Here is a 9,560-nt window from a genome sequence, read left to right as displayed (position 1 = left end):
TAGAGTAGTTACTTATCTAACATTAAGTGCATTTCCTACTTCATTTCTCACTTGTTTGAAACAAGCATAATGCATATCTTAAGCTTCTGCTTACCCTCTTGATATCCTATTCCTGGGATTCTAATCCATTTTAGGGCCCTCATTAATTGAGTACTCAGCCAAGATTCCTGCAGTGGAAATGAACTCCATCTACACTGTATGGAGACATTCCTGCTGTCACCACTAGCCTCTCAAAGTATAATTCTTAGAGGAAACATTCTTGTGGAGCGCTGTTAAAAAAAATATCAGTTGCATATAGTGTTCCTAACAGCATTAAATGCTGGCTACATCATGAATAAACTCTTCCTTTCAACCATCTTTAAAATAATAATACCATAATTCTCTTCCTCTTCTGGAAAAATGTGATGTCACATGTCATGCTGGAGAATTTTTTAAAGTATACTTGGGCTGCAGGAAGGCTAAAAAATTCAGTAACGGTACAAATTGTGTAGCTAAAATGTAAATAATTTGGACTCATAATGTGAAGGCAAGAGTCTCTAAAGGAGAACTTGACAATCAGAAATGTGAAATATGACAAAACAAGATGATACCAAAAGACATTGTGACCAGATGCTATCACTGATGACTAATCAGGAACGTTATAAAAATTCCAAGGAGCAGTTACTGATACTGCTAATGAAAGGAGGAATAACTCAAATCTCAATCCAATCCTGCTCAGGTGAAATAGCCATTTAATTTAATAAATATTAGAATAAATAAAATTTGCCACAATGGTGATGACCACTACAATAAAACAGTCCTGTTTAAATAAGTTGAAGTTTGTTGAAAGAGATTCACATCTTTGCTAACTTCCTTGACAAACAAAAGTATCATGTAAAAGACATTAAAAAGAATAACAACATGTCTCAGAGCAAAGAGAGAAAGACAACTTGATTAAATTGTTCTGAAGAACAAGCTGGAACCTGTCACAATAAACAAAAGAAGTGTCAAAAAAGGAAGGCTTTGTAAAGGGGAAATGAACTTTAACTACAAATAAATGTCTACAAAGAGAATACCACTGGATCACAGTGAAACATCTCAGCTTCAAATTTATGTGGCTAGAGTAGCTCATGAAACTGAGATATTCAGTCTTGCACTATAGGGAATTCCTCTGAAACATAATATGTTCTACTGAGCTGTTATAAAATGTTCCCCTAGTTTATAATGTTGTAAGACAAAAGGGAAAAAACCTATATAAAATTGTTTTAGCTCTGGAATAATCTTCTGCCAGTGAACTGCCACGTTTTGGGCTAAAACTAGAAAGGAGTGCAGCATTTACCAGCTTAAACTTCTGAAATTCTGTATTAACCTAAGAAACAAATAGATTTTTTTTAAAGGCAAGAGAGATGAAGAATTAGAGAGGAGGACAAATAAATATTTGTGTGGGGGGAGCAGAGATGAGGGTGAAAGTAATAGGACAGTTAGAAGAAAAATCAGATTGTCATATGTCTATCATCTTTTATAATCAAGGTCACATAATGCCTTGATAAACCACACTTGGAATACTGCATCCAGTTTTGGTCACCACAATGTAAAAAAGAGGTTGAGACTCTAGAAAGAGCACAGAGAAGAGTAACAAATATGACTAGGGGGCTGGAGGCTAAAGGTTATGAAGAACGATTGCAGGAAATGGGTATATCTAGTTTAGTGAAAAAAGAACTAGGGGAGACATGATAGCAATGTTCCAATATATTTGCCACAAAGGGCTGCCACAAAGAATAGGAGGTCAATCTATTTCCCAAAGCACCAGAAGGCAGGACAAGAAGCAATGGATGGAAACTAATCCACCTAGAACTAAGGAGAAATTTCCTGACAGAACAATTAACAATTAATAACCGTGGAATAACTTGCTTCCAGAAGTGGTGAATGCTGCAGCACTGGAAGTTTTTAAGAGAGTGGACAACCCTTTATCTGAAATGGTGTAGGGTTTCCTGCCTAAGTAGGGGGTTTGTTTGTTATACTTGTATGCTGCCCTAGCCCAGGGTTGGACTAGAAGATCTCCAAGGTCCCTTCCAACTTTGTTATTCTTTTGTTCTGCTATAATATGTATCTTTGAAAACAACGGCTTCCAAAAGCTAATAGTTGTGCCTATATATTTCACCCAGTATCAATAAAAATATTTATGCTTACCAATTGCTCAAGAACAATAACAATAAGTTTTTCCTGATTTCATATCTTGCTTAAGGAATGGATGGTCAATGTTTTGATGGAGAGGGAGGGAGCAAATCAAAGACTCATTTTGGTACACTACTCAAAATGAGATTAACAAAGTTAATACGTTTACATATGTACATAAATACATACCTGTAGTATACACATTATTTTAAGATTATTTAAAACTCTAACACATTTAATATATGGTTCATTACTTTACACATATGTACGTACACACACACACACACAGAGTAGACAAAGATCGGCAGATAGTGGTGGTGATAAGGCAGTGGTGCCAAGTTATAGCAACATCAGGAAGGAATATGAACAACTGGAGAAGTACCATGTCCTGAAAGAAGAAATGGAGAGGATGTGGAAAGCAAAGGCCAAAGTGGTCCGAGTAATGGTACTCAAGACTGTGACTCCTAAACAGTGGTGGGTTTCAAATATTTTAACAACCAGTTCTCTGCCCTAATGACCAGCTGCATAAGCAGGGCTTGGTGGTCCTGTGACCATGTGGGCATGGCCAACTCAACATCACTCACATCGATGGGCACTGCTTCGCCTTAGGTGTTACAATGTAATAAGTGGAGAGGCAGTTTCTGTAAGTAAGGCAATAGAAATGAGGCTAAAAACAACACGCCTTCCTTACCGGATTAGCGCTGTAAAGTGGAAAAAACCAAAAGGAGATTTCTTCCAACTGCCGGTTCTCCGAACTGCTTAGAAAGTTAACAACCGGCTCTCCTGAATAGGTGATAACCGGCTGAATCCCACCACTGCTCCTAAACTAGGAGAATGGCTCCAACAGATATACTGGGTGTTTCAGTAGCTGGAACGAGGGATGGCAAACTTAGGACACTTGCTTTAATTAATAGCTTTGCTATTATTAAACATAAGCTTGACTAAAATCAAATAGAAGGTGATAGCTTACTATTTAGATCACGGGTGTCAAACTTGATTGAGTCACATGATGTATTGTGATGTATCATGACGGTTTTTGCCTTTGCAGAACTGGGGTAGGCGTGATACATCCAGCCCTCAGGGTGCCAGTTTGACAGGCCTGATTTAAACAATATTTGTTTCAGATATTGTCATATATATCAGACAACATTATGTTTCTGAACCTTAACATTGATTCATTCTCTCTCTCCCGCAAATCTACTAGGTTGTAGAAGTGCAAAAATGACCCCAGTTTAGATCAACATACAAACCCTGCCTTCATTCATATCCGGAGTTTTGCCTCTCCCCCAAACATTAATGCACAATATAATTTTGACATACTTACTGATAGAGATACAAAATGAGAGTAAACATGCCAAATATTTGATATTTTACACATATCAAATATTCAAATGTCTGCTTTCATTTAGAAATAGCTTGAATCCCCAAAAATGTTAACCAGAATTCATAAGGTTGCATAGTAAACAACAGTTTTGCTCATTTAATTTACTATTTACGGTATTAAAGGCAATTTATATTAAAAAGTGAAGATTTCCATATGCACAAGTCTCTCTCTGTATATGCATGTGTGTTCATTTGAATGCACAACAGTGTACAAAAATGTTAGGAAGTTATAGACTTTACTTTTCTACAAATTATTTGAAAAATAATTGAGAGATAAAAATAGTGCTTCTTCATTTGTTTTATGGGAATTCTGAAAATTTCTCCTTCATGAGTGGTTTGTGTCATTATCTGCATGAACTATGGCCTTAGAAAAACTGTATGAATCAAATTTGGTTGGTTAAGTTGTAATAATTTGTAAAATAGGAACATTCTAAATGGTTTTTACCCTTCAATTTATGTCATCTGTTGTATATCAATACCGTCTAAAGCTGGCAATATTTCAAAAGTATTAAAACATGTACAGAAAAAAGTATGTGATTCAGCTCTTGACATGTTGGTCTATTAGCCATAATTTGGTACTATAAGGTGATAGAAAGATAAGAAATTATGAGCATGAGTGTAGTCATCTTATGATATTGCTTATGACACATACAATAATTGCTGCAGCCAATGAAAGATTGATGGCTTCATTGTCATTGTGGTCAGAAGCAAAGAGGAGTTTATAGGTAGATAACTTGCACACATAAGACATCAATCAGAGTTGAAATTGCACTCACTGTTCATTTTGCACTATTGGTAATACAGTACATTAGTGTCTGATTAATATATTTCACCTGCACATGATTAGGATACAGAGAAATGTTAACTAAATTCATGTAATATGTTGAAAATGCTTTTGATATAATTCCAAGTCATTTCTGTTTAATTAGCACTGATTAATATCTCATCAGAAACATTCCATAGGGAAGGAAGAGAAGAAAACTAAAGAAAGCTATGGCCATAAGTGATCCTTGACCATTAATCTACCAATTCCTACAAAATATTGCATTTTCTGAACAAGTTCTGGGTTTAGTTTTGTATTTAAAAATTGATACATAAAAATATTGAATATATATTTTCTCCTCCTCTTTATTGGCAATTTAATAAATTTGTATGCCGCCCAATCCCGTAGGACTCTGGGCGGCTTACAGAAAGATAAAAATAAAAGTTAAAAAGTCTTCTATTTATCTTCTATTCCTTCCTTTTAATTTGATTCCATAAAATCAATTAATTGTGGGAAAGTAAAGATCATCACCTTGAATTAACATTAATAGAATCCAAATAGAAATACTAAAAAAAGTAATTAACCCAAAAGAAACTAGTATGAAATTCCATATTGGTGTTACTTCTAATTTGTGTGTATTTAAGTTAAATAATCATATTTTTGGGGATGAGGCGAATATCTGCAAAACACTTTCCTGCTGTGAATAAGATAGACTGTAGGATATTTTAATTCATATGCTTCTTCATGGCAGTTGGAATATCCTTATAGAAATATACTGCTGTATTAGATTCTGAGATTAGATTCGATGTTGGAGTTGCGTGTGTTTACTATCAAGATATAACATTCATGTATTTTCCCAATCAGCAAATGTATTTTATTTTTTAAAAGGGTGTATCTTTATGGTACTCACACTAAGGAAAAGAGCCATATTCTGAAGGAACTCAACACCTTAAAGAGGCTGCATTTAATTTAGCAAGTAGCTTTCAAAAAGAAGTGAACCACACACACACACACGCATGCACGCACGCACACACATTCTTATACAGTATATTTACTTAAGCTGCTTATATTGAGAGAGAATATTTTCTTCTTAGGTTAAACAAAAATATATTTTTTACTAAATCAGCATATTTTCCAGGTGTTCCAGCTGTCCTTGTAGTGGAACATATCATTTGTTCAAAAGTAGTTGGTCAGTTTTGTACTTAGTCCATAAAACACTATCAAAAAGAAAAAGAAAATGATTCAATCCTATTTGTTTGGCAAGCTTAGACAAAGATGTGACTTTTTCATGGCAACCATTAGAGGGCACTGTGAGCTACATAAACAAAACTTTTTTTTTTAAAAAAAATGATGCTTATTATTTAAGAGAATGAAGTTTAAAAAGCAAATCTATTTTTTGTAGTTTATGAAATATTGGTAGTATATGTATGTATTTCAAACTTTTTTCTTGATGGCATTATTTAAAATAGATATCCAGTCTTAACATTTCTTCAGAGCCTACAATTTGTTTTGGCCTGACAGAATTTTAAAATGTTTCAATTCTTTATGGTAACAGTATATTTGCAAAATAAAAGATCTCTGATTCCACACACATGGAAGTTAAAATAAGAGAGGTTAGTCAGGGCTTAATCATTAAGGCCAGCAATATAAAACACACACACACACGCACACACACACATACGCTTTTATTCGTATAATGTCCTCTTGGTGTCCTCTTTTTTCATCCATACTAATTGTCATGATTCATCACCCTGTTTGAACTGGAGTGTCTATGAAGTGGTGCATGTGAAAACTTCCAACAAAGTTGCAAATTGAGCTGCTTCGATTCAACAACACAACTATCCTAGCAATTCTCAGGGAGGAGTTAAATTTGAATAAATGCACTTATTGTAAAGTTTGCAATAACATGCTGGTCAGCTGTAGTTAAACATCGTTAACTGTGGTCTGCGAATAATAATCCTAATTTCAAGAAGAAACCACTCCTTTAAAATTATTATTATATATATATTCAAAAAAGAACATACAGTACATTCTAAGTATATTAGAGCAGTGTTTCTCAACCTTGGCAACTTGAAGATGTCTAGACTTCAACTCCCAGAATTCTGGGAGTTGAAGTCCAGTCATCTTCAAGTTGCCAAGGTTGTGAAACACTGTATTAGATATATATATATATATATATATAATTTGTATGCCCAAAACTACAAAGAAACTAATAAAACATGTTAATAACAACTAATGAATAAAATTCATAATTAAATGTAAATGCAAACAAACAGATGTAAGAGGTATTTGACTTACATAACTGTCAGTGTGAAATTCTATTGAAAATAGTTTGGACTATGTTTAATGCAAAAAAACCCCTTCCAAACAAAACAAAGTTGGACCAGATTAATAATTTTTCCTATTAGGTTCCGGATCCCATATTCTAATTACACAGGCCTTGTATATTTGTAAGTGTAGTGTAGTTTAATATTTTCCCCCCATTGGCAGACTTATTATAAACAAGTTTTCCATAATACATGCAACTATTCCAAGAATATTAATATATTTTGAAGAAAATGGGAAAATGTTTTTTTTAAAAAAGAAGAATGTATATCCTATTTGAATCTATAAGTTGCTTTCTAACTTGAAACTATTTGGATGGATGCCTTGAGTCTCAAGCCATGCTTCCAAAGAAATACAGTTATTTATTAGGAGCAACATGTTGCCACATACTCAAGTGAAGCCAACTCTGACCCCATGTAATTTACGACCCAATTATGATCCTGTTTTGCCCCTCTCCCCAGGGTGTGTCATAAATCACATTCTCCAATGGAGAATTTTCATGGGCTTTAGAGATCACACCCCTCCAGCTGCTGCGGATAACCTGGGAGACAGCCTTGAGAAAGATATGCATGGAATGTGCTTCTGTTTGTGGCTGCTATGCTGCATCATCAGTTCCCCACCCCCTTGCCTATGGCAACTTGAGAGCAGGCCAGGGATACTTTGAGAGTTGACAAATGAACAGTAACTCTAATTCCCACTGGATTTTGGTTCATGAGATTCTTCTATCTAAACCTAAGGACAGCTATTAAAATGCATCAAAAAAAGTGCCAAATGTGTGGTGCACACAGTGTGCTGCACACATATTCCTTTATTTATTTCAATAAATATTTTTTGTAATGAAGGTATCCCATGGAGATGAAATCATAATATATAAGTATATATTGCATTTATGGAAGGTTGCTGATTTTTTTGGACTAGACTTTCATTAGCAAACCTTTTTGAGTATACAAGACCTCATAGGCAGTGTTTTCAGGAGGGCAGGAAAATATTCCATATAAACAATCCTTACAAAAGGGCTAGCAGTGTACAAGGAGTATGAGGCAATACCAAAGAGTATCTTAAATGTAATCCAAGAGAAAAATTACCAGGGTAACAATGACATATATATGTAGGCACCGGAGCTTGAAAAAGTGAGTTATGAAATGTGGAATGGTATCATTAAGAAAAATTCAGCCACTTTCTGAGTTTGAAAGCAAATACTCCCCAACCATCATGGGCAAGATATATGAAAAATTGTACATGGATACTTGAATTTGTGACCACGGAATCTAATTGGCCTTTATATGGACATGCCTTTATTGAAAGAACTTCTGCTGCTGCTAGGAGAAACAATTTTGTGGTCCTGAAGAAGAGCAAAACTGAGTGGTGCCATCTATTTGACAGCTATTTACTTGATTCCCACTGAATCCAAAGAGTCTAGTTGTCATTGTGTGCAAGGATTTCTGTAATGTCTTCCCTGACCATTTGATTTCAAGCACTAATTAATTTAGTTGAGATCCAACATGAATTATTTGCTATTATGGAGTGTTGTGGAAGAAAGGCTTAAAAATGAACAAAATTAACCAGAGAAGGATACTGAGGAGTCATTTACTCTTAACATTTGCTTTATTGCTACCTACAAATGCAATATTTATGCTTCACTTAATATTTTAATCCAACCACCAACAGAGAATAGCTGATCTACAAGTAGAATTTCAGAAAGGAAGAACACATGGCCATATTGCAATCTATGTTGGATGATGGAAAAAGAAAGTAGCACCAAAAAATTATCTTCATCTTTCATTGACTACCCAAAATTTATTAATTATTAAATATATTTCTATGCAATCAAAACAAGTCTTGATTGCTTATATAAAGTAAGTATACTTTATTATAATATAATATTTACCATTTTAAGGTAAATAATAGGGTGCTTCCAGATACTTTGTTTTGATTGCATTGGCATAAATATAGGTTTAATAAACAAATTAACCAATATTCATAGGTTATTGTCCTGACTTGAAATGGATATTCTATATTTGATTTTGGGTAAGGCCAAATGACATATGTGATGGTATGCTACTTAGGCTTCATTTGACTTTCAGTTTAGTTGGCTGTGTGCTTTAGTAAGTTTATTCTATTTAGCAATTTAATCACATTTTTTGTGTACTATCAAGTCCTTGTGCTCCCTTTGGTTTTCTTGCCAAAGTTTTTCAGATATCCTTTGCCATTGCTTGCTTTCTAGGATTGAGATCAGTGACTTTCCCAGGTTAGTCAGCTGGCTTAGTGAGGGGAGAGGACTAAAGTGGAACTAGAATCAACAGTTTCTATCTTGATCACTTCCCCAACTGGCTCTCGGTAAATTATTTTTCTGCATTAATTCCATTCCCTCAAAAAGTTCTTATGGAGAACCTCTCATCCACACTGAATAAATAGCACATCAGAAACTCTTATATTTCTTTCTACCATGATGCATTGTGGCTGTAGGGTAGGTGTAGCAATAGCATTCAGCAGTCTTACAGATAAGAGATGCCCCACATAAAATATATTATAATTACCAGATTGTTAAGTACAAAACAGCCTTCAAAGAAAAACAAGGGAGGGGAGAAATCCTGTATTTGTGGGATAGTGTCTCTATCTCCAAGTGAGATAGTTTGCATTCACATCAAAGTTGCTTACATGATGGAAGGTAGAAGATAAAAGATAGTCATTATTCACTACAGTGTGCCTGCATAAACTAAAATAGTATGAGATGTAACTTCCTTTTTATTCCTGGATGAAAACCTATTAAAAATGTGGACATTTATATTTGCTTTTAAATTAAAGAGCTCCAAAAATTAAGTTTCCAATATATTGTGTCTCTTCTAATAAATATAGTAATGAAGGCTATAATACATGTCTAGGTAGTGCTATTAATGCTTAACCTTGGCAACTTTTAAGACTTGTGGACTTCAGG

The sequence above is a fragment of the Thamnophis elegans genome, chromosome Z, assembly GCF_009769535.1.
Source record: "Thamnophis elegans isolate rThaEle1 chromosome Z, rThaEle1.pri, whole genome shotgun sequence".
Taxonomy (NCBI): domain Eukaryota; kingdom Metazoa; phylum Chordata; class Lepidosauria; order Squamata; family Colubridae; genus Thamnophis; species Thamnophis elegans.
Note: the sequence above shows the minus strand (reverse complement) of the source record.